The following is a 25,403-nucleotide window of genomic DNA, read 5'->3' on the forward strand; positions in this document are numbered from 1 at the left end:
AGGTTGACTATAATGTGATGTGTTTGACATGTTTACATAAACATGAATCACACAAGTGGCATTGGAGAGGATCCATTTTTGTAGAATTAGTGTAAGGATAATCACAGTGCAGTATACAAATTAAATGCAAATGAAACTGGTACAAAAGAAAACTTTGTAAATGGCTGAATACATAATGACTTAGTTATGTTTGCTGCTGATTACTGACAAACACCATGTGCACAACAGCCAATTTGTGTCACCAAATCTTAGCTAAAATGATAGCTGACAGAAAAAGGTAAATAAAAAATACTTCTGAAGGTATTTAAGCAATCAGCATCAGAACATGATTGTATCAAATTGTCATAAAATGAGGAAAGATTTACAAAACTGTTTAAGACCAAACATTATTATATAACCTAGATGTGTTATTGAATTTCCAAGATGGCTTCACACTGAGTAACAGCTTAATTTCAACTATCCCAGTGTGAAAACAGAAACTCAGAAGAGAGACAGTAGGCTCATATTTTTGGGTATGGCTTTCTTTCATTGTTTAGGAGATCATGTTTTCTGAAAGCTTTCAAGTGTTTTCACAATCTGGGAGAGTAATAAAGATAAGACAAAACCAAACAGCACGTAGTAGAAGAACATGCTGTACTGTGCATCTTAGCATGCATAACCTTATTTTTAGGTTAACCAAAGTCTGAGAGTGTGGCTGTCAGTCTGGGACAATTGTTCCTACTAGGAGGATAAAACTTCAATACTTGAAGATGTACATAGTTTTGTGTGTTAGTATTACGTTAATATGTTTTAGGGGTGTGTTGGGGGCATGTTTGTTTTTTTGTTTGAGGGCTTACAATAAAACAAAACAGTTTTGTAAGATGTGACATAGGCTCAAATGGATATGACAAGAAACAACTGTATAAAAGATCAACCTGCCAAACATTAGTGTATGCATGTTAACACAAAAGCTGGAACTAGTCACTTAAAAGCTGTTACATGTCTACTTCAAAACAGCGAATACTCACCTTATTGAATCCCACTTCATTGAGCCTGCCTTCATTGAATCTTCATTATATCGAACTCCTGGAATGAAAATGAACCCAGGGAAAGGGACCACTCGACCACCAGGACAAAACAACAAACATCAAAACAAAAAAGCCCTCTGAGTGGGGGGCTTCGCCCACCACACTTCCCACACCACCCTAACTAAAAATACCAACTGCCCTTCCTCCACTGTAGTGCAAACACAGAATGTTCACCATGGTGGCCAAGTGGTTCATTTCCTGGGGTTAATTTTCATTGTTCCGGGAGTTCGATATGTTTTGAAGGGGATCTGCTGTTACACATAAAAGGTGGGAATAATAACTTTTTAACATAATGACACTCTCTGTATTATCTTTAAATGTAAATGATCTCACAGATATATACAAAAAAGAAAGAGTAATGAACTATATTAAAAAATGTAGAGTGCAAATAGCTATGCTACAGGAGACATTTGGAAAGAATTGAACATGTGAATCTGATAAAGAATGGTTTTCAGGAAGGCTATTCAGCAGAATACCTGGGACAAAGGAAAAGAGGAGTACTTATATTAATTGTAAGAGAATCTCCAATACTGATAGATGAGAATAAAGCAGATAATGATAGATTTGTAGTACTAAGGGGCTACTGGCAAGGGAGGAGGTTTATACTAGCATGTATTTATATTCTACCTAAAACTGCTATAATGGAACTTAAGAAGATTCTGGAAGAAATAATCAGATTTCAGTGGGGAATACTACTTATAAGTTGGGACTGAAATTTGATTTGCAAAGCTGAAGATGTATCTAGGGGGTTCAGAAGAGAAAATGTAACAAAGGAGGGTAGTTTTTGAAGAAAATATTTGGCATGGAAGATGTAAATTCAGTAGTTGGAGTTTGGAGTGAATTTACATACTATTCCCAAAAATAAAAAAACTGGTATAGACTAGACAGAATATATATTTCACAGGAACATGTGTATTTAATTTAAAGTTTTGATACACATCCAATAACTATTTCAGATCAAACGCCAATAACAACTGAAATAAAAATGTGACACTGGTGCTTTCTCACTTATCTATTGAAAACAGTGGAACTTAAGGAATTGGTAGTGGAAATTATTTGGAATTTATTAGAGAAGATAGTAATTTCTTCTGAAAATATAGCTAGCGTGTGGAGTAAAATTAAAGTGGAGTTTCAGAATAGGGTGGAAATGAAAGAAAAAGAGATATGATTAAGAAGTTACAAAAATTATTTAGAGGGATTGACAAAGGTTAAAGTATTACAGAATAGGAGGAATCTCACAAAACAAGAAGAGTAGCAATTGCAGAATTCTAAACAGAAAATAGAAGTTATGTCCTTACCATAACGTTCCATGTGGAGTGTTCATCTCGCCTTTGTTCTTACACCTGGGTTCGGAGCCGATCCTCGGCTCCGTGTCGGCCACTTGCAAGCTCTGCATCGAGAAGAAGCTCGAGACAACCTAATACCCACAATCCCCCTCTGCCTTTACCTCAGATCTAGTTTGCAAGCAAACCAGCAGTCAGAGAGAGAACACACTCATGCCAAAATTTTTCATAGACGCAAAAACACTTATCTATATATATATATATATATATATATATATATATATATATATATATATATATATATATATATATATATACACATGTACATCATATATACAACAACTGCAAATGCAGAAGCAGAATAACCCAGACCAGGCACCAAACTGAACGTTCTTCCTGAGGGTGGGAGGGTGGGAATGTAAGAACAAAGGCGAGATGAACACTCCACATGGAACGTTATGGTAAGGACATAACTTCTATATGTGAGAGTGTTCGATCTCGCCGTTTGTTCTTACACCTGGGTAGCGTCCCTAGCTCCATGTTCCTGAGGAACTCACGGGAGGACGTTCTTGAGCACAGTGGAACCAAAGGTTGCCCTGTCCCTAGAAACCTTGTCTACCTTGTAATGAGAAATAAATGTATGTGGTTTAGACCAAGTAGCAGCCGCACAAATAGCGTCTAATGGTAGGCGAGCTGCATGAGCCAGGGATGTAGACACTGATCTTGTAGAATGTCCTTTGGGTTTGACAGATAAAGCTTGATTTGAAGAATCATAAACATAGGTAATACAATCAGTTAACCACTTGGAAAGAGTTCTTTTAGTAACCGCTAAACCTTTCCTGCTATCAGCAAAGGCTACAAAAAGTTGATCAGATTTCCTGTGATCCTTTGTTCTATCCAAGTAAAATCTAAGTTGTCTGTGGACATCCAACTTGTGTAACATTACTCCATTTTATTGGAGTGATTTTTGAAAAAGGTGGGTAATTCAATGGATTGATTAATGTTATTAATAGAGCAAACTTTGGGGAGAAAGGATGAATTAGTGCGAAGAGATACTCTGTCAGAGTGAAAGATTAAATAAGGGTGTTTAATGGAGAGAGCCTGAAGCTCAGATACTCGCCTAGCGGATGTAATGGCTACCAAGAAGAGGGTCTTCCACGACAAATACTTCAATGGACAAGAGGAGGCTGGTTCAAATGGGGGTAACATCAATTTGGATAATAAGAGGTTTAGATTCCAAGGGGATGTAGGAGATCTAACTGGTGGTCTAATATGAAAAGACCCTTTTAAAAAGGCCTTACAAAGTCTGTGGGCCATAACAGGAGCCCCACATTCTTCCACATGAAAGTTGGAGATGGCAGCCAAAGTGGCAGGAGAAGCTCCTTGGTGGAACAATTCTGTTAAAAACTCCAAGATTTTGTTTAAAGGAGCTATGACAGGGTCCAATTGCTGTGTATTTGCCCAGAATACAAAGCGCTTCCATTTACTAGTGTAGGTCTTTGTAGTGGAAGCTTTATGAGAAGCCACTAGTATATTCTGAACCGCAGGTGAAAGAAGATCAGACCTGGCTAAGTAGGGAATCGGAGCAGCCAAGCTGCTAGATGGAGAGACAGGAGCGAGGGATGGGGAGCCCCTGACGAGTGAGTCAGTAGATCTGGCTCTGGGTCCAGGATCCAGGGTCCCCGAATGCGGTGTGTCAGAAGAAAGGGGAACCAAATTTGACGAGGCCAGAATGAGGCAATGAGGATGATCGTCCTTTGCAGGTTGTTGGCTTTCTGCAGAAACTTCGCAATCAGGGGAAAAGGAGGAAAAGCATACAGGAGACCCGGGGGCCAATCGTGAACCAGCGCGTCCCTGGGGACTTCCCCTGGAGGGGGTAATAGGGCAAAGTAGCTCCTGCATTTGGCGTTCATTGGAGACGCAAACAGATCGCAGGAAGGCTGGCCCCACTTGCGAAAAATCTTCTTCGCAACTGACTGTTTTAGGGACCACTCGTGCGGCAACAGGATTGCTCTGCTCAGCCTGTCAGCTATGACGTTGGATGACCCCGGGATGTGCGTTGCTATCAGAAAGCGACCCGTGAACTCCGCCCATTGCCAGATTCTCATGGCCTCTCTGCATAGCTGATAGGACTTGGTTCCCCCTTGCTTGTTTATGTACCAGACTACCGACATGTTGTCTGTCTGAACTGCAATAGTCCCTAGAGGAAGAAGGGGAGCAAAGTGCTGCAACGCTAGAAACACTGCCCTCAACTCCAGAACATTGATGTGCAGATTGTACTCTAAATTGGTCCATTCGCCTTGGACTGTCTGTCCCTGAAAGATGCCCCCCCACCTATCAGGGAAGCGTCCGTGGTCACCGTAGCTGTCGGCGTGGGTAGCACAAATGGTCTTCCTCTGGAAAGGTTGCAAGTCAGAAGCCACCAGACTAGGTGTGATTTGCATGTGTTTATGATCAGAATTTCGTGTGTCAGAGGTAGCTGTTGGAACGACCATTGTGCGAACAGTAGCCATTGTAGAACTCTCATGTGCAGTCTTCCCAATGGTATCGCAATGAGAGAAGCTGCCATGAGGCCCAAAATCTTTAGTACCAGTTTTGCTGGGGATTTTCTGGGTGACAGAAGAAGAGATATGTGGGTTTGTAGTGAAGCTATCCTTTCTGGAGGAAGCCTTAGAATTAACTGCTGCGTATCCAATTCCGCTCCTATGAATAAGATACGCTGTGATGGCAGTAGTAAAGATTTTTCGAAATTTACGGAAATTCCGAGGTGAACACAAAATTGTAGAGTGTAATCCCTGGCCTGTATCAGTTGACGCTGGGTGGTGGCAGAAAGGAGCCAGTCGTCCAGATACGGAAACACCTGGAATCCTAGGCGTCTCAGGTGAGATGCTACCACTGCCATGCATTTGGTGAAAACCCTGGGGGCTGAGGTCAGACCAAAGGGCAGGGCTCGAAACTGAAAGTGACTGGCTCCCAGCTGGAAGCGCAAATGATCTCTGGACGCCCTGGCCATTTTGATGTGGTAGTATGCGTCCTTCAGATCTATTGAGCACATCCAGTCGTCCTTCTGTAAGAATGGAAGGATCGATTGAAGCGTGACCATTCGGAACTTTTCTTTCTTGACGAAGGTATTGAGGTTGCTTAGGTCCAGAATGGGCCTCCAGTCCCCTGTCTTCTTTGGAACTAAAAGAACCTTGAGTAAGTTCGAATCCTCTTTGGTCCGCTGGGACTGGTTGGATGACTCTTTTTTCTAGCAGCTTTGAAATTTCTATAGCTGCTGGTTCTCGCAGATGGGGCGGCACATCTGGGAGTCTTCTCTTTGGAATGGGGTTGGATAGGAATGGTATTCTGTAACCTCTGGTAACAACGCTTTTTACCCAGTTGTCTGTAGTAATGTTTTGCCAGGCCTGAGGGTATAAAGCTAAGCGCCCCCCCAACTGCCTCCAGAGCAGGACAGTTGGGCCTCCTCTCCGGAGTGCTGGAAAGGTTTTCCAGGGGGGGGTATCGGCGTCTTCCACCTCTGCCCCCCCCCTGCCTCTAGAGGGGGCATCACCCTGTGTGCCTGGGAAAGAACCTTGGGGTTTTCGAAACCACATATTCCCACCGCATTGCCCTTTGGGGTACGGTCTGGATGGGGTGGAAAAACGGACTCCGACAGCAGACAGAGTCTTTCCCTCCTGCTCACACCGGGTAAGGGTCTCCTTTACTTTGGGGCCAAAGAGAGTGGCACCGTCAAATGGGGCGTTAGTAAAGGAAGACTTGAAGGCTTCCGCGAATGAACACAAGCGCATCCAGGATTGTCTACGCAGAGCAATCGCTGAAGCTGCTGCACTACTCGAACCTTCGGCTGCGTACGAGATCAGCTTCATGGACGAGTTTACAATGGATGTAAGGGTATTAAGTTGTGCTGTCACTTTCTCCGAGACAGCAGCATCTGTAGTACCCTGGAGGGTATCTCCCAACTCTTTGATTAGATCCCTCTGTAGCCGTGTGAAGTGGGTCAAATAGTTCAGGGATCGCATAGAAAAAGCCGCTGAACTAAAATGTGCTTCCCATACCTGTCCATAGTCCTAGAATCTTTGTTAGGGGGATGGACAGATGAGGAAGAGTCCGACATCTCCTTTTTCGTGGCCGCTGCCACCACCATAGCGTCCACTGGAACTCCTTTTGTCAAATAAGCCTTGTCCTGGGGTGCAGTAATATATTTATTAGGCTTCCTAGGGACTGGCTCCACCGTGTCAGGAGCCTCCCACGCCCTTCGAGCAATCAGCTCCATTAACTCATCGAAGGGCGGAGTGACCCAGGAGGAGGAAGGGCGAGCACCAAATGCCTTCAGCAAGACTGACTCATCCTCAGAAGGGGGGAGGGACTGCCAGTCACCTCTCTGCTTTAGGATCTCCAAGATGTCAGAAAAAGAGACATCTTCCGAAGGTGACTTTGGGGACCCTTCTGACTCATCCAAGTCAGTATCGGATGTCAAAGATTCTTGTGGAGAATCTAAGTGTCTCCTCTTACACAATCTTTTCCTAGGGACTTCTTCGGGGGGAGCATCCGAAGAAGCCTCCTAGGAAGAGGGGGCACCCTCCAGGGGACACAGGTGCTCGACGCTTAGCTTTAGCCATGGGTGCAGAGGAGGATAACGGACCTTTATGGGGAGGAGAAGCTGTATCTACTGATGTGGTTGTCTGGGTAGACAACACCTTCCTCATGAGATCGAAAGCCCCCGGGTCCCGAGTCGAGGCATCTCCCGGTTCCGAAGAAATGGGAAGAATCCCCGAAACAGGCACCAAAGGCATCAACCCCGAGGACGGAACCGAGTCGATCCGAGCCGAGGCCCCGAGAGGGAGAGTCGGAACCGAAATATCGGTCCAACTCTCGGTCCCGGAACCCAGGATGGATCTTCGGCTCCGAGACTCCGGTACCGGATCCGACGGAGTCGAGGTGAACGGAGCTGACCGAGAAAAGGACGGTTCTGGCACCGAGGGCTCCACAATCAGCAGCTCAGCTTCTTCCGGCTCCGAAGACTGGACAGGTCTCGGAGGAGGAACAGATGGAGACAGTGGAAGGCCTTCAAGTCTCGACACCAATTGAGAGGAGACGGAGATGAGTTTGGATAAGGCCGTATTCTCCATTAACTTCTGCTCCACGCGGTCTACATCCGTATCAGAGAGGGGCCTGGAAGAACGGGTCGAAGGAATCGAAGACGGAGCTGACCTCAACAGTGTCGGGGGAGGGAGCTCCATCACCGGTTCCAAGACTCGAGGCTCGGAAACTGACAACAGTTGAACACTCGGCCCCGAAGTCTGTGGAACCGGTGATCTAACTTTAGCTGAAGAGCTCGGAGCCGATGACCTGGGCTCCGACGTCTTTGATTCCTTCGAGGATTTGGATGCCTGGTCTGAAGCATCCAGAGCCTCTTGAAAAGTAGGTTTTAACAAACCCCTATCCATGAGTTTCCTGCGCCTATCTGTCATGACCCTCCCACTGAAAGAATGACAAATTGAGCAGTCTTCTTGCAGATGGAGAGGGCCAAGACAGTAGATGCAGGAACTATGATTGTCAGTAACTGACATCTTTTGCCCACATTGGCAACGCTTGAAACCAGATTTAGCCTTTTCAGACATCTTACACTTAATATAGCTAGAAAATGAGAAGTCAAGTCCAGTAATAAAGTCAAGTCCGGTGAAATTGTCGAATCCAGTAAAAGGAAAAATGTCAATCCGGTAGTCAATTCAAGTAAGGGGTGGTAGGCCCCGAGGGGAACTCTAATAAGTTTAAATAAACTTAACGGAACCGAGAATTCCTCAACCTTACCACACACACACACTATGTCACTAACAAACTTTTTATAATAAAATTACTCTGAAAAAACAAGAATAAAATCTTAATCTTATCTTTAGGTGCTCGAGCTCGACCCAGTGATGCGAACGCTGCAGCGGCAAACTAGATCTGAGGTAAAGGCAGAGGGGGATTGTGGGTATTAGGTTGTCTCGAGCTTCTTCTCGATGCAGAGCTTGCAAGCGGCCGACACGGAGCCGAGGATCGGCTCCGAACCCAGGTGTAAGAACAAACGGCGAGATCGAACACTCTCACATATAACGGATTACCTCAATAATATGCATGAGTTTAGAAAGATTGCCATTAAGCAATTATTTTTTTGATAAGAACTCCAGAGCACAAAAACTTTTAGCATGACTCGGGGGAACAGAAAGCAGAAAGAGTTGTTGCCAAGCCTAGGGTGTCTATAACAAGGAAGATGACAAGAGATCCTGTAGAGGTTTTAGAAATATTTTGAAAATTTTATGAAAGTCTGTATAAAACGGAGAATATGAAAATCAAGAAAAGGTAAAACTGGAAATGTTTATTTAAGAATTAAATGTGCCAAGGTTAGAGGTAAATGAGGCTGACTTGCTAACACGATAGAAAGTGATGAGATGAAAATGATGATGTATATCCAATCCACAGGAAAGTCCCCAGGAATAGATGGCATTCTTGTGGAAGTTTGGAAGCTAGGAGGGAAAACGGATACAGATCTGTAAGGTTTTAACAGTATTTTAAGAGGAGAAGTACCAACATCCTGGAAGAAAGCAGTGGTGGCTGTAATACCTAAAGAGGGTAAAGATCCATCAGACCCAGCTTTATACAGGCCCATTTCAATCCTAAATCAAGGTTATAAAGTGTTCATGTGTATAATGGCTAAAAGAATGGCAAAGGTGATGACAAAATTGCTTGATATAAATCAATGTGGTTTTGTGGAGGGGAGGCAAACATTTGACAACATTAACAGATCATTGATGATCCGGAGAGAAGAAGAATATAATAAAATACCACTGCTGTTAATAGGTCTTGATGGAGAGAAAGCATTTGACCGAATAAGCTGGGAGTTTATAAGCAGTGCAATGGAAGCATTTGCATTCCCTGAAAAATTATAAGCTTATTAGGAGGATATATGAAGGGATCAGAGGTGAAAATTAAAGTGGGTGTGTTCCTCTATGATAATTTGTGTTTGAAAAGAGGAACCAGGCAGGGGTGTCCTCTTTCCCCTTTGTTATTTGCATTATATTTAGAACCTTGTCAAAGAAAATAAGGGACTGAGAAATTCAAGGATATAATTGATATGGTAGTCAAAAAAGCTGGCTCTATTTGCAGATGATATTATTTTATACCCAATAAAACCTGAAAATGACATTTCAGTGTTGTGGACCATTTTGAGGCACTTTCAAATCTTTTCAGGATACAAAATGAATGAAGCTAAAACAAAGGCAGCAGCTGTAAATTATGTACCCACACATGAATTGGTTCAGCAATATCCATATTTATGGGGACATGATAAAATTAAGTACTTAGGAATATGGATTAAAAAGGATTCTGGTGAGGCAGCTAAGGATATGTGGGAAGAGGCTACAAAGATAATACAAAAACTGAGAAATTGGAAGCTCTGTTTTATGTATATGGATAGCAAAATACAAGCAGTTAAAATGTTTTAGTCCCTTTAGTTTTATATACAGGTCAGGCATATTTTTATCAACCAGAGGAGAAGCTGTGGATAGTAATTAATAAAGAACTGAAGGATTTTATCTGGGAGGGGAGGATGGCAAGTGTCAACCGGGATAAGCTGATTCTTCCAATAGAACAAGGTGGTCTGGGATTATCCGATTTGAAGGGGTATTTCAGAGCTGCACAGTTAAGTCTCCTCTACATAGCACAAGCAGAAACCTATAATTCAAAGTGGTGAGGGATGATGACGAAACGGGGAAGCTCAAGAAAAGACTGGGATTTTGGATGCAGATCCTTAAGGAGAATAAGAATAACAATACAGGATATTATACTCATAAAATAGCGGAAAGTATTCTAAGAACTAAGCTAACATTATTAGCATGGAGAAAGGAGATTCTTCTGATAGGGATGACTGCAATTAGGGTTACAGACAATAGGCAAAAAGGGGTTGGAATTTATTGGAGAAAACTGGCAAAAGAGCAAAGGTCTTGGGAGCAAATAATCAGAGAGGCACAGGTAATAGAATGGGAAGAGGCCAAGAATTTGTTTGGACTGCAGGCTAGAGATTGCCTTCCCTGTCAAGGACTGATATCAGAGTGCAGCCAAAGAGAAAGAAATAGGGGGATCCTAAGTGAAAGACCAGCACTGGTAAAATTTTTAGTAGAATCTAGAACAGAAGCTGCTGTTAAAAAAATTAATAATTAGTAGAGCATATAAAATATTGTATGATAAGTATAAGAATCAGTCAGGAGAGGTTAGAAAGGATTGGGAAGAGAAATTGGTTAAGCAATTCACAAATAAGCAATTGGGGGATAGATGTATGTCTCCAAGGTATGCAACAAAGTCTAGAAGATTTAGGATCTTTGCTTGGAAGTATTTACATAGGTATTTTTATACCCCAGGTAGACTATAAAGAATTTTCCTCAGGTAGGTAGCAAATGTTGGAGGTAGGAAGAAAGAGGTAAATGAGGACATATTTTCTGGGAGTGTAATGAGTTTGCAGACTTTAAAAATTCCCTGCAGACTACTGTATCAGAAATACTGGGTGAGCATATTGGTATGACTAAGGAAATGATTGTTTTTGAGCTATGATGCAGAATAGGAATTGCCTAGACATGGTGATGCCTTGCTGAGTCTAATTATGGTGGTTGCAAAAAAAAAAAAAAAGCAGTTAGTAGGAAATGGAAATCAAAGTCTAAACCAACTGTACTAGAAGTAGTGAAAAGAGTAAGATAAAAAAATGGAATTGAGATCTTTAGAAAAGGGTAGGAGCAACTTACATAGAAAAAAAATCAGAATTTTAGGAACAGTACATGCAGACGAGGAATGAGATTTAAAAGAAGGGAGAATTTAAATGAGCTATGTAATGTTTGACAGTGGCTGGATAGATTATAAGTGATGTATAATGTTTGCAACTAAAATTGTCAATAAGGTTGTTTTCATTTATATAAATGCATGATTACCTATGTCATAAGTGATAATTTAATAAAGATGCTTCTTGTTTAATAAAAAAAACTAGATGTGCTATTAAAACAGAAACTAAGATGATTTAGTGTGTAAGTTTTATGGTCTTAATTTGTGATGCCACTGTTTTACATGAACTGTAATCTTAACACAGATTGACCAATATCAGGCCATGTATAACAGCAAAAATGTCATCAACTGCCAGGGTACCACCTGATTTATTCTGGATACAGTTCTGTTTTATTTACTTATGTATTTATTTATTAGCATTGTGTAAGTATGGCCTGGAACTAAATCAATATAGCTTTTCTGCTATAGCTTTAAAACAGAAATTCTTTTTTATTGTGTTTTGTTTTTAGTATCTTGATGTGACTAGAATATGACTAATATTATTTCAGCTTATTTTGTGAAGGTGGATTCATAGCAATTATGTGAATATCTGCAATAGGCTATTTTTCATTACAGAATATGTTATAAACTGCACTGTCTTTATTCTAATATAAAACAGACACAGAACTCCTGTTCAGAGTGTTGCTAGCATATGTAGCAAGACAATATTTGAGAATTAGATGGATTTTGCAGTAGAGCTATTTTTAAATAAATGAAACTTTTTATCCTAAATTCTGGCCACTGATTCAGAAGGTTAAAATAACAGTACAGTCTAGATTTTTTTAATCTTTTATCTTATTAATTTAAGAGTGGCAGTTTTCTTAGTATTGATTTGGGTAGCAACTAATGTAAGACCTGATAATTTTAAATAAGAGTAATTTTTATGAGTATTTTTAAATTTTTTTGCCGCTTCTGTCAAAGGTCCAGTGAGTTTGGATTTGGTCTGTAAGAAATTAATGTGTGTGAAGGCAAATTTGTGCTATAAAAAATTAAATAGCAATTCTGGTTCTGACTACATTCTGGCTAAATGCTGTGTGCAGATGGGATTACATTTATAAATGTACAACTCATAACTGCAAGTCCTGTTAATGCAGTCACAAAACAGCAACTTGAGGAGGTCTGAGTTTCAATACCTTGGGGTATTCCCCTTACACGGAGGTCCAGTGATCTTTGAGTTAGTATATATAGGGTGTGATGGGTTCAGGCTTCCATGTCAGGGGGTACAGAGGGGCAAAGTCTCCTGCAAAAAATGCCTTAACAGTATTACAGAGAGTTTTGTTATTTGCTGCTTTCAGTTTAAATTGATATTTAATAATGGCATTTATGAGGATTTTCAACTGTAAAACTCACCTTTATATAATGCAGCTATGCAGATGGATGGATGCTTAGTCAAGACTGAATCTGTACAGCAGTTTTAACTGATTTTTGTACAGTGTTAGATTTAATGAACTTTAGTGTTGTTGAGGGGCACCTCAGTTGAGAGGTTGTATACATACAGGTGTTTTCACAATACAGCCCTCAAGAGCGGAGCAGAACAGCAGTACAAGTGAGGAATTTGATTACTGCAGACTTCAAAGCGAGAGGTTAGTCAGACTTGGGGCTGCATGTCAGATCCGCCTTCTCCCTGAAGTGTAGCAACATTGGTGTTGATTATATCAAGTTCAGGAGTGCAAAGGGTGAAAACTCCTGTATGATCATTGTGGGATGTTTAGCTTCCAAAGAAAAACAGCTTTTAAGATGTGTGGGAATCATTTTAGGGACAGCATTTTTTTCCATCTAAAATGGCATTAGAAGTTGTGTTCTTCCTCACACTGGTAAATCAAACCCCAACAAGAGTCTGTTTAACCATGGAAAACTCCACTGCAGTCAAGGAGAGAACAAATATTTTTCTTCTCTACTTCAAGATGGAGAAATATTGTGAATTTATATTAAGCAGTTCTCTGGGGAAGTGGAAATGAATATATTCACAGCATAGAACATGTGGTTATAAGGGGAACCACCATAGGAGTTGTAGTTGAGATAGTGAGTTTGCTTGTTTTATTATTATCATTTTTTTAAATATCATTTTTATGCTTTATAATCTCTGTAAAGTTGCACATATTCTTGTCCAAAGAAAGGCCAATACATGCTGTGGAACATAACTGCTTAATGCCATTGGGCATAAGTTTATTCCATTCACCCACTGAGTGCCATATTATACCAGACGTCTTGTTCTAATTTGTGCCGATTCTGGTATCAGGCAATGCAACTGCAATACATTCAGTATGTCAACAGGCTGCACCGAAGGTAGACCCTCTCTTTCCCAAATGTTCACATATGAAAGGAGCAATCTAACAGACGGTAGACAATGGTCCTCTGCAAGACATTCTAGAGGCTGTTATACTGCATTGTTTGCAAACATATATATTCCCTGAGACATGAGATTTTAGCTCAAGTCAACCTTCTGGGAAATAAAGACCCCCCCCCCCACAACCTCTCCACACAAGCTACTTCAGCAGTTGCACCATCATAGGTTTTTGGAAGATGTAGGTGACCGAGCAGATCATAATTTCAGCTCCACCACTCTTACAGTTAACTGATGGAGCTCATTACCCTGCAGGGCATCCACACTGGAGGCCACAGCGAATGTGGACTACTCCCTCTAAGGAGACCCATAAACTGTAGCATAGAGAACCACATGGAAGGAAAAGCTACTCATATGGTGCTAAAATAGTTGGGTGGCAGGAATGATAGGAGGGGGAGAATAATGGAAGGATGAGACTCTGGTATGAAGAGTGTTCATATTCTTACCCAAACAGCAGGGTAGTCTGAAAACTTAACCCCAGGTTACTGAGATCAAAAACACTGCTCAGAGTATGTAACAAAAGGGAAGTATGGGTAGAAAAGTGATCGGAAGGTCTAAGTTCTTCAGGGAAAGATGACAAATTGCCAGTGTCTAGTAACATGTTTCTTGAAAACCTAAGTATGGAAGAATGGTGCCTATAGATGCCAGTAGTCACAAAAATATGTCATGGAGAACAGTGACATGAATATCAACTGAATACATAAAATGTGGTAGGTACCGGAAGGGATCAGAACAGCATCAGTAAAAGGAGATAAGAGCTTAGCACATTGATGTCAGAAAGTAAAACTTCAGTATATACTCATGCCAAAGGAAGAACTGTGAAAATTAAAAATAAATTGCTTGCTTAAGATGGCAGAAGAGTATGTTTTGTTGTTCTAAACAAGGCTTCAATAAAAAAATCATAATTTAAAATATGAACCAGCCTGGTCTGCAGCCTTAGTGAACATTCTGAATCTGCCACCCAAAGAAGCAGGTTTGCAAGCTTCCAGTTTCACCCATAGGTTCATAGGTTGGTACTAGGCTATCTGCCCTAGGGCCTATACAAGCCTAGCCATAACAATTCCCTGGCTATTTCTTCCCACACTATTTACTTCCCTGGACCCATGTCTAGCAGGGCGACTGATGTGATCCCTGGGGTAAATTTCCTTTCTCCCATCCAATCATCAAGGTTTCTTTTGAAGAGGGCCAAAGAGGTGCTCTGCTTGACATTTATGGGCAGTCTATTCCAGAGTCTGGGGAGTCTCTGGGTCAGGAACCTATCCCTCCAGCATGTTTTGTTTATTGTGATGACATGGTTTAGATCCCTGGAGCATGTGGCTCTGAGGGATTGGGATTTCTTTAAGTGTAGCATGTCCAACAGCTCTGGGTTTGACATGGCCTTGTATGTTAAGCAGAGATCGCCTCAGAGTAGATGATATACGACAAGAGTATAGCTGGAGTTTTTTAAGGCGGTCAGCATAGGGCATCTGATTTAGGCCTGTGATTCGTTTAGTGAGGTATTTCTGCTGCCTTTCCAGTTGTTGCAGATGTCTTGAGAGGTACATACCAAATGGGGCATTGTATTCTATAATGGGTCTAATGAGGGATAAGTACAGTGGGACAATGACCTCCTTTTTTCTGGATAAAAAGCCCTTAGTGATGAGATGTGCTACATAGAAGGATTTCCTGACTGTTGTGGCGATGTGGTTATTGAAGGTGAGACCACTGTCCACCTGTGTCCCTAAAGTTCCTTATCACACTTTCAGTGTTTAGTGTACTGCCACCTATTCACGGGTAAATGTTTTTTTCCCAAAGAGGATAACTATACATTTCTTAGCATTGAGCTTGAGCCTATGGCTCTGGCACCGAGTATCTGTTTCTGTAGGCCCTTTTGTAGAGGATCCACATCATTTGGGGATTCAATAATAACTCCCAGTTTGCAGTCATCTGCAAACATTGTTAGCCAGAGTCCCTTAGTGTTGGCCTGTACTTCAGAAAAGTAGATGCCAAACAAGAGAGGTCCCAGGACTGTACCCTGAGGTACTCCACTTGTCACTTGTCTGGAACTGGATTTGGAGTCAGCTACTTTTACAGTGTGGGTTCTGTCAGTAAGCCAGTTGGCAACCCATCGAGTGACATAGGGATTAATGCCCAGCTTAGTACGTTTATCTATGATTCCAGAGTGGGAGATGGTGTCAAAGGCCTTAACAAGGTCCAGGTAGGCTGTGTGGACTGCCTTACCCTCGTCCATGGCTCTGGAGACTGATTCAAAGAAGTCAGTCAGGTTCAGGAGACATGATCGGCCCTTCACGAACCCAAACTGGGTGTGGTCCAGTGTTTGAAGGTTGCCATGTCTACAAAGTTCCATGATAATACGTTCCATGGCCTTACAGATCAGGCTTGTCAGACTGATGGGGCGGTAGTTCCCGGGATCCAAGGTGGATCCCCCTTTGTGGAGTGGGATAACTGCAGATGTGCGCCACTCAGTGGGCACAAAGCCTGAGGTGAGGGTATGATTAAACATGACACTTAGGTGAGGTGCCAGTTCATTTTGTAGTTCGTGTAATACACAGCCTGGCATGTCATCTGGTCCCATTGATGCTGTATTCTTAGCTTTGGAGAGTGCGTTTTGTACCTTCCTGTACTGAGATGGGCCATTTAGGGGGTGAGAGAGGGGTGAAGTTGGCACTGAATCGATCTGACAGGATATTGGCAATATCCTTGGGATCAGTATATTTAATGCCATTCTGTTGTAGCTCAGAGCAGATCTGAGCATTGCCATTTAGATTCTTGACATAGTTATAGAATGCCTTGTGGTTGTCTTTGGAATCTTTGGCAATTTTATTTTCGTAACTAGCTTTGGAGGATTTTATGAGGGATCTCAGCTTCTTACTGAGGCTGGTAAGGGAGTTTTTTGCATCCTGGGATTTTTCTCTTTTCTGTAACAGTTTCTTCCTTTTGTTGTAAAGTTTGTTTATTGCAGGGGACCACCAGATTGGCTTCCTTTTTTTGGAGGAGAGCATCTTGGTTCTATATGGGATGGAACGATTCATGCATGAGTGGATGTGCTCGTACAGTGTCTTAGTGTAGGACTCAGCAGTCCAACTTTCAGTTCCCGTCTGTATGGGTGTCATGAAGTTTGTACCTTCTGACTTGAGTAGCATGAAGTTGGCTTTAGAGAAGTTTTTATGGAGGTTTCCTTACTGGGGGGTGGGGGTGGGATGTGGATGTTAAGAGTGATTAGCTTATGGTCTGACCTGACCAACGAGGGGGTGACCATAGGTGTGGAGCATCGATTTCCCATGTTGGTAATGACCAGGTCTAGGATATTGGAGCCCCTGGTGGGACTATGGATTAAGTTGATCCAGGGCATTGGAATTTATGAATTCCAAGAACCTTTGGGCAAAGGTGTTGGTACACGAGTAGTTTTCCCAGTTAATGGCAGGGTAGTTGAAATCACCCAGTATTAGGGTGTTTGGTTGTATATTAATATTTTCCAGTATGTTTAGAAAGGTGTAGTGAGAATCTTGGGGCATGGTGAGGGATCTCTAGCAAGCTACAATTTGGATTGCAGTCTTACCCAGTGTTAGTTGCACCTGGAGAATTTCAGACGCATTGCGCTGGGCAACTAACCCGGTGGTGTGAATATGGACACTCCTCCACCTTTAGTATTTCGATCCTGGTTTGGTGGCCGAAAAGTGTGGTAAGAGTCGTAGCCTGGTATTGCAAGGGTGCTCTCTGGAGCCTTGAACCAGGTCTCAGTTACGGCACAGATATCAATGTTCTCCATTTTTGAGAGCGCATTTTGAGGTTTAGACTTCTAGCATCGAGTAGCATTACCTTCAGATTTTGCATGTTTGACCTGTTACGGTGGTGGTTTTGTCCTTTGAACTTTGCCTAAAACAGGCACTATGGGGTGGCAAGAGCCTTAGCCAGTAACCTGAATTCCAGGGGCGACAGGTGCAGACCATCTTTGGCAAAGCATCATGGTCTGACGATCATGTCATCCCAGGCAGACAGATACTAGATCCCCTTTGAATGACACCAGAAGCTTAGCCCAAATCTGCACATGTATTGCTTAAAGCTGCTGAAAGTAGACTAGAGTAAAGTAGGAACAGAGCTACATTGCTAATACTGTTCCAAATGGAAAGAAGCAGTAAACTTTCAGGGAATTTAACTGGATGTCCTTACTGAGTACCAGAACTCTGTCAGCTACTATACTACCAGGGAAAGAAAACGGAGATGGGAAAAGGTATAAGGGTTTCTCTTATAGAGACATGAACATCAGGCTTCATCATTATATCAAAACAGATTTACTTAAAGTTGTTTTAGAGATGGCAACAGGCATTTGGTGTTACCAGGCTGCATGACTTTAGGTGAGTGAGGCATCTGTGAAACATTTTGTCATTTTTGCCCTTTTCGGATGAGGTTGCCGATCGATGGAAATAGTTTGCATAGCAATATGTAAAAAAAAAAAAAAAAAAAATGTGGCACTCCGAAACGAGATAGTTACAGATTTGTTAGCCTCACTGTCTCTCAAGAGAAAGTTATAGAAACATATTTTGATCAGTGGAGTTCCTGTAAGACAACATTTGATGTGATAGTGTTCAATCTCGCCGTTTGTTCTTACACATGGGTTCGGAGCCGATCCTCGGCTCCGTGTCGGCCGCTTGCAAGCTCTGCATCGAGAAGAAGCTCGAGACAACCTAATACCCACAATCCCCCTCTGCCTTTACCTCAGATCTAGTTTGCCGCTGCTGCGTTCGCATCACTGGGATCTAGCTCGAGCAACTTCAGATAAGATATAACTTTATTATTGTTATATTTGAGAAAAAAATTATTCTAAAAGTACTTTTTGGTGACATAGTGTATGTGTGTGTGGTAAGGTAGAAATACTCGGTACCGTTAAGTTTAATTTAACTTGTTAGAGTTTTTCGGGCCTTCCACCCCTTACTTGAATATTGACAACCGGACTGACTTATTTATCGGATTCGACATTTTTTACTGGATTTGTCTCTTTACTGGACTTGACCTTTTTCTCTTACCTGTTGTTTTTCTTTAAGATGTCTGAGAAAATTAAATCAGGTTTTAAACGTTGCCAGTGTGGCCAGAAAATGTCAGTTACTGACAACCATAGTTCCTGTGTCTACTGCCTTGGCCCTCTCCACTTACAAGAGGACTGTTCAATTTGTCACTCTTTTAGTGGGAGGGTCATGACAGATAGGCGCAGGAAACTCATGGACAGGGGGTTATTAAAACCTTCCTTTCAGGAGGCTCTGGATGCTTCAGACCAGGCATCCAAATCCTCGAAGGAATCGAAGACGTCGGAGCCCAAGTCATCGGCTCCGAGCTCTTCGAGTAAAGTTAGATCACCGGTTCCACAGACTTCGGGGCCGAGTGTTCAACTGGTGTCAGTTCCTGAGCCTCGAGTCTTGGAACTGGTGATGGAGCTCCCTCCCTCGACTCTATTGAGGTCGGCTCCGTCTTCAGTTCCTTCGACCCGTTCTTCTTCTAAGCTCTCCGATGTCGATGTGGATCGTGTGGTGCAGAAGTTAGTGGAGCATTCGGCCCTATCCAAACTTATTTCGGTTTCCACCCAGTTGGTGTCGAAACTTGAAGGCCTCCCATTGTCTCCATCCATTCCTCCTCCGAGACCTGTCCAGTCTTTGGAGCCGGAAGAGGTTGATCTTCTGATTGTGGAGCCCTCGGGTCCAGAACCGTCCTTTTCTCGGTCTGTTCCTCTCACCTCGACTCCGTCGGATCCAGTACCGGAGTCTCGGAGCCGACGATCTGTCCTTGGTTCCGGGGCCGAGAGTCGAACCGACGTTTCGGTTCCGACTCTTCCCCTCGGGGCCTCGGCGCGGATCGATTCGGCTCCGTCCTCGGGGTCGATGCCTTCAGTGCCTGTCTCGGGGATTCTTCCCATTTCTTCGGAACCGGGAGATTCTTCGACTCGGGACCCGGGGGCCTTCGATCTCATGAGGAAGGTGTTGTCTACCCAGACAACCACATCAGTAGAAGCAACCTCTCCTCCCCGTAAAGGGCCGTTATCCTCCTCTGCACCCACGGCTACATCCAAGCGTCGAGCACCGGTGTCTCAGCCACCCCTGGAGGGTGCCCCCTCTTCCTCGGAGGCTTCTTCGGATGCTCCCCACGAAGAAGTCCCTAGGAAAAGGTTGTGTAAGAGGAGACACTTAGATTCTCCACAAGAATCTTTGACATCCGATACTGACTTGGATGAGTCAGAAGGGTCCCCTAAGTCACCTTCAGAAGATGTCTCTTTTTCTGACATATTGGAGATCCTGAAACAGAGAGGTGACTGGCAGTCCCTTCCCCCTTCTGAGGATGAGTCAGTCTTGCTGAAGGCATTCGGTGCTCGCCCTTCCTCCTCCTGGGTCACTCCGCCCTTCGATGAATTAATGGAACTTATTGCTCGAAGGGCGTGGGAGGCTCCTGACACAGTGGAACCAGTCCCTAGGAAGCCCAATAAGTATATCACTGCACCCCAGGACAAGACTTACTTGACAAAAGGAGTTCCAGTGGACGCTATGGTGGTGGCAGCGGCCACGAAAAGGAGATGTCGGAATCTTCCTCATCTGTCCATCCCCTAATAAAGATTCTAGGACTATGGACAGGTATGGGAAGCGCATTTTAGTTCAGCGGCTTTTTCCATGCGATCCCTGAACTATTTGACCCACTTTACACGACTACAGAGGGATCTAGTCAAAGAGTTGGGAGATACCCTCCAGGGTACTACAGATGCTGCTGTCTCAGAGAAAGTGACAGCGCAACTTAATACCCTTACATCCATTGTGAACTCGTCCATGAGGCTGATCTCTTACGCAGCCGAAGGTTCGAGTAGGGCAGCAGCTTCAGCGATTGCTCTTCGCAGACAATCCTGGATGCGCTTATGTTCATTTGCGGAAGCCTTCAAGTCTTCCTTTACTAACGCCCCATTTGACGGTGCCACTCTTTTTGGCCCCAAAGTAAAGGAGACCCTTACCCGGTGTGAGCAGGAGGGAAAGACTCTGTTTGCTGTCGGAGTCCGTTTTTCCACCCCAACCAGACCGTACCCCAAAGGGCAACGTGGTGGAAAAATGTGGTTTCAAAACCCCAAGGATCTTTCCCAGGCACACAGGGTGATGCCCCTTCTAGAGGCAGAGGAGGGGGCAGAGGTGGAAGACGCCGCCCGGGCAGCAGAGGGGGTCCGCAGAATCAAGGTGACAGGGATACACTCCCTGGTAAACCTTTCCAGCACTCCTGAGAGGAGGCCCGACTGTCCTGCTCTGGAGGCAGTCGGGGGTCGCTTAGCTTTATACCCTCAGGCCTGGCAAATCATAACTACAGACAAGTGGGTAAAAAGCGTGGTTACCAGAGGTTACAATATACCATTTCTATCCTATCCCATTCCAAAGAAAAGACTCCCAGATGTACCGCCCCATCTGCGAGAGCCAGCAGCTATAGAAATTTCAAAGCTGCTAGAAAAAAAGAGTCATCCAACCAGTCCCAGCGGACCAAAGAGGATTCGGAACTTACTCAAGGTTCTTTTTAGTTCCAAAGAAAACAGGGGACTGGAGGCCCATTCTGGACCTAAGCGACCTCAATACCTTCGTCAAGAAAGAAAAGTTCCGAATGGTCACGCTTCAATCGATCCTTCCATTCTTACAGAAGGATGACTGGATGTGCTCAATAGATCTGAAGGATGCATACTACCACATCAAAATGGCCAGGGCATCCAGAGATCATTTGCGCTTCCGGCTGGGTGCCAGTCACTTTCAGTTTCGAGCCCTGCCCTTTGGTCTGACCTCAGCCCCCAGGGTCTTCACCAAATGCATGGCAGTGGTAGCGTCTCACTTGAGACGCCTAGGATTCCAGGTGTTTCCGTATCTGGACGACTGGCTCCTTTCTGCCACCACCCAGCGTCAACTAGTACAGGCCAGAGATTACACTCTTCAACTGTGTATTCACCTAGGAATTTCCGTAAACTTCGGAAAATCCTTACTACAGCCATCACAGCGTATCTTATTCATAGGAGCGGAATTAGATACACATCAGTTAATTCTAAGACTTCCTCCAGAAAGGATACTTTCACTTCAGACTCACATACGTCTTCTTCTTTTGTCCAGGAAATCCCCAGCAAAACTAGTACTGAAGGTTTTGGGACTCATGTCAGCTTCTCTTATTGCAATACCCTTGGGAAGACTGCACATGAGAGTCCTACAATGGCTACTGTTTGCACAATGGTCGTTCCAACAACTACCTCTAACACACGAGATTCTTATAACGAACACATGCAAAACACACCTAAACTGGTGGCTTCAGACTTGCAACTTTTCCAAGGGGAGACCATTTGTGCTACCCACTCCTACAGCTACGGTGACCACGGACGCTTCCCTGATAGGGTGGGGGGGCATCTTTCAGGGACAGACAGTCCAAGGCGAATGGACCAATTTAGAGTACAATCTGCACATCAATGTTCTAGAGTTGAGGGCAGTGTTTCTAGCGTTGCAACACTTTGCTCCCCTTCTTCCTCTGGGAACTATTGCAGTTCAGACGGACAACAAGTCGGTAGTCTGGTACATAAACAAGCAAGGGGGAACCAAGTCCTATCAGCTGTGCAGAGAGGCCATGAGAATCTGGCAATGGGCGGAGTCCACGGGTCGCTTTCTGATAGCAACGCACATCCCGGGGTCATCCAACGTCATAGCCGACAGGCTGAGCAGGGCAATACTGTTACCGCACGAGTGGTCCCTAAAACAGTCAGTTGCGAAAAAGATTTTTCGCACGTGGGGCCAGCGTTCCTGCGATCTGTTTGCGTCTCCAATGAACGCCAAATGCAGGAGCTACTTTGCCCTATTATCCGCTCCAGGGGAAGTCCCCAGGGACGCACTGATTCACGATTGGCCCCCGGGTCTCCTGTACGCATTTCCTCCCTTCCCCCTGATCTCAAAGTTTCTCCAGAAAGCCAACAACCTACACAGGACAATAATCCTCATTGCCCCATTCTGGTCTCGTCAAATTTGGTTCCCCTTCCTCATGACACACTGCATTCGGGGACCCTGGATCCTGGACCCAGAGCCAGATCTATTGACTCACTCGTCAGGGCTCCCCACCCCTCGCTTTGTCCCTCCATCTAGCAGCTTGGCTGCTCCAATTCCAACTTAGCCAGGTCTGATCTTCTTTCCCCTGCAGTTCAGAATATATTAGTGGCTTCTCATAAAGCTTCCACTACTAAAACATATACTAGTAAATGGAGGCGCTTTGTATTCTGGGCGAATACACAGCAAGTGGACCCGCTTATGGCTCCTTTGAATAAAATATTAGAGTTTTTAACAGAATTGTTCCATCAGGGTGCTTCTCCTGCCACATTAAGAGTTCAATTGGCTGCCATTTCTAATTTCCATGTGGAAGAATGTGGGGCTCCTGTTATGGCCCACAGACTTTGTAAAGCCTTTTTAAAAGGGCTTTTCATATTAGACCACCAATTAGATCTCCTACGTCACCTTGGAGTCTAAACTTATTATTATCTAAGTTGATGCTGCCCCCCTTTGAACCAGCCTCCTCTTGCCCATTGAAATTTTTGTCATGGAAGACTCTCTTTTTGGTAGCCATTACATCCGCTAGGCGAGTATCTGAACTTCAAGCTCTCTCCATTAAACACCCTTATTTGATCTTTCACTCTGACAGAGTTTCTCTTCGCACTAATTCATCCTTCCTTCCTAAAGTTTGTTCTATTAACAATATTAATCAGTCCATTGAATTACCCATTTTCTTCAAGAATCACTCCAATAAAATGGAGTATATGTTACACAAATTAGATGTCCACAGGCAACTAAGGTTTTACTTGGATAGAACAAAAGATCACAGGAAATCTGATCAACTTTTTGTAGCCTTTGCTGATAACAGAAAAGGAGTAGCGGTTACCAAAAGAACTCTTTCTAAGTGGTTAACTGATTGTATCATCTATGTCTATGATTCTTCAGATCAAACTCTTTTGCACAAACCCAAAGGACATTCCACAAGGTCAGTGTCTACATCCCTGGCTCATGCAGCTCGCCTACCACTAGAGGCTATTTGTGCGGCTGCTACTTGGTCTAAACCACATACATTCATTTCTCATTATAAGGTAGACAAGGTTTCTAGGGACAGGGCAACCTTTGGTTCCACTGTGCTCAAGAACGTCCTTCCGTGAGTTCCTCAGGAACAAGGAGCTAGGGACGCTACCCATGTGTAAGAACAAACGGCGAGATTGAACACTATCACATATAGAAGTTATGTCCTTACCATAACGTTCCATGTGGAGTGTTCATCTCGCCTTTGTTCTTACATTCCCACCCTCCCACCCTTAGGAAGAACGTTCAGTTTGGTGCCTGGTCTGGGGCATTCTGCTTCTGCATTGCAGTTGTTGTATATATAGTTGACATGTATATATATGTATATATATAGACTCTTAGTTCTGTGCATATGTGATATTGGCATGAGTGTGCTCTCTCTGACTGCTGGTTTGCTTGCAAACTAGATCTGAGGTAAAGGCAGAGGGGGATTGTGGGTATTAGGTTGTCTCGAGCTTCTTCTCGATGCAGAGCTTGCAAGCGGCCGACACGGAGCCGAGGATCGGCTCCGAACCCATGTGTAAGAACAAAGGCGAGATGAACACTCCACATGGAACGTTATGGTAAGGACATAACTTCTATTTTCTGACTAACTCCTCCTGGATTCAGTCGCCACTGAGTAGAAAACGATAGCCCTGTGGGTGTAGTATCATGACTTCAGAAAGGCTTTTGTCAGCATACCTTACATGAGGTTTGTCAGAAAATTAAAGCATATGGGACTGGATCCCAAAAAGGAAGAGTGAATAGGAAACTGACTAACCCAAAACAAAGACTGACAATTACAGGAAACTGAAGGGATAAAAGTCACTATACAGTGAAGTACCACAGTCTGCAGTGCAAGGACCATTCTTGTTAAGTACATATGGTGCAGATAGAACACGGGGACTAATAAGTAAGATCAAATTGTGTTCCGATATGAAGAATGGTGTAGTCATCAGCGAGGCAGTCTTGAGAGAGACCTATAAGGACATAAGATAACTGGGTATGTGACAGCTGAGTTTTAATATAAAAAGGTATGTGGTTATTTAGTTCAAGTATGGTGGATCACAAAAAAAATGCAATCTTGATGGGGAGATCCTAAATGGCTAAATGAAGAAAAGGATTTGAGGTTATAATCACCTCAAACTTAAAAGCATGCTAATCTTATGTATGACAGCAGCATCTAAGGTTAGTAGGAAGTTAGGACTTACAGCGGAAGAAGTGGAGTCGAGCAATGTTGAGGTCATCCTTCCATTGTACAGAGTACTAGTAATGTGCAGTACTGCCAGGTTCTGGATGTCATACATAGGTATGGAAAACAGGATGGTAGAAAGTGTGGAATTCGAAGCAATCAAAATGGTGAAGGGAAAGAAAGGTCTTTGGTACTTGGAAAGATTCAGGGGTTAGGCATGCATATGGTAGAACAGAGAAGAGAAAGGAATGGCGACGTTGGGTCACATTGGAAATGGGACAGGGATGGTAGCTGACATGGGGATTGCTCAAGGTGGAACTGAGAAAATATTACTCCACTGAGAGGGTGGCACGGCTTTGGAATGTACTGAATGAAGCCACGGTATAGTGCACATTATCAGAAGGGTTTAAGGAGCATATGAAATGAAAGGATAGCATAATGGTATAGATATAAAGTAGGTACATAAGGAGTAGTAGAACATCCACAGTTAGTACACACTTAGTCTTCCTTCACTAGCTTCACTAGCTTTACATTTTCTTATGTTTCAATGAATAAAGTCAGATGTGCAAGACAAGTTGGCACTTCTTTAGACAGGGA

The 25,403-nt window shown here is 43.4% G+C and overlaps 1 protein-coding gene across 1 annotated transcript in view; it reads left to right on the forward strand.

Annotated features, from left to right (window-relative positions):
• AMH (anti-Mullerian hormone) overlaps positions 1 to 25,403 on the forward strand; it is a 279,033-nt gene that overhangs the window by 251,367 nt on the left and 2,263 nt on the right. The window lies entirely within an intron of this gene.

This window comes from Protopterus annectens, chromosome 13.part0, assembly GCF_019279795.1.
Source record: "Protopterus annectens isolate FY-2018-M chromosome 13.part0, PAN1.0, whole genome shotgun sequence".
Taxonomy (NCBI): Eukaryota; Metazoa; Chordata; order Ceratodontiformes; family Protopteridae; genus Protopterus; species Protopterus annectens.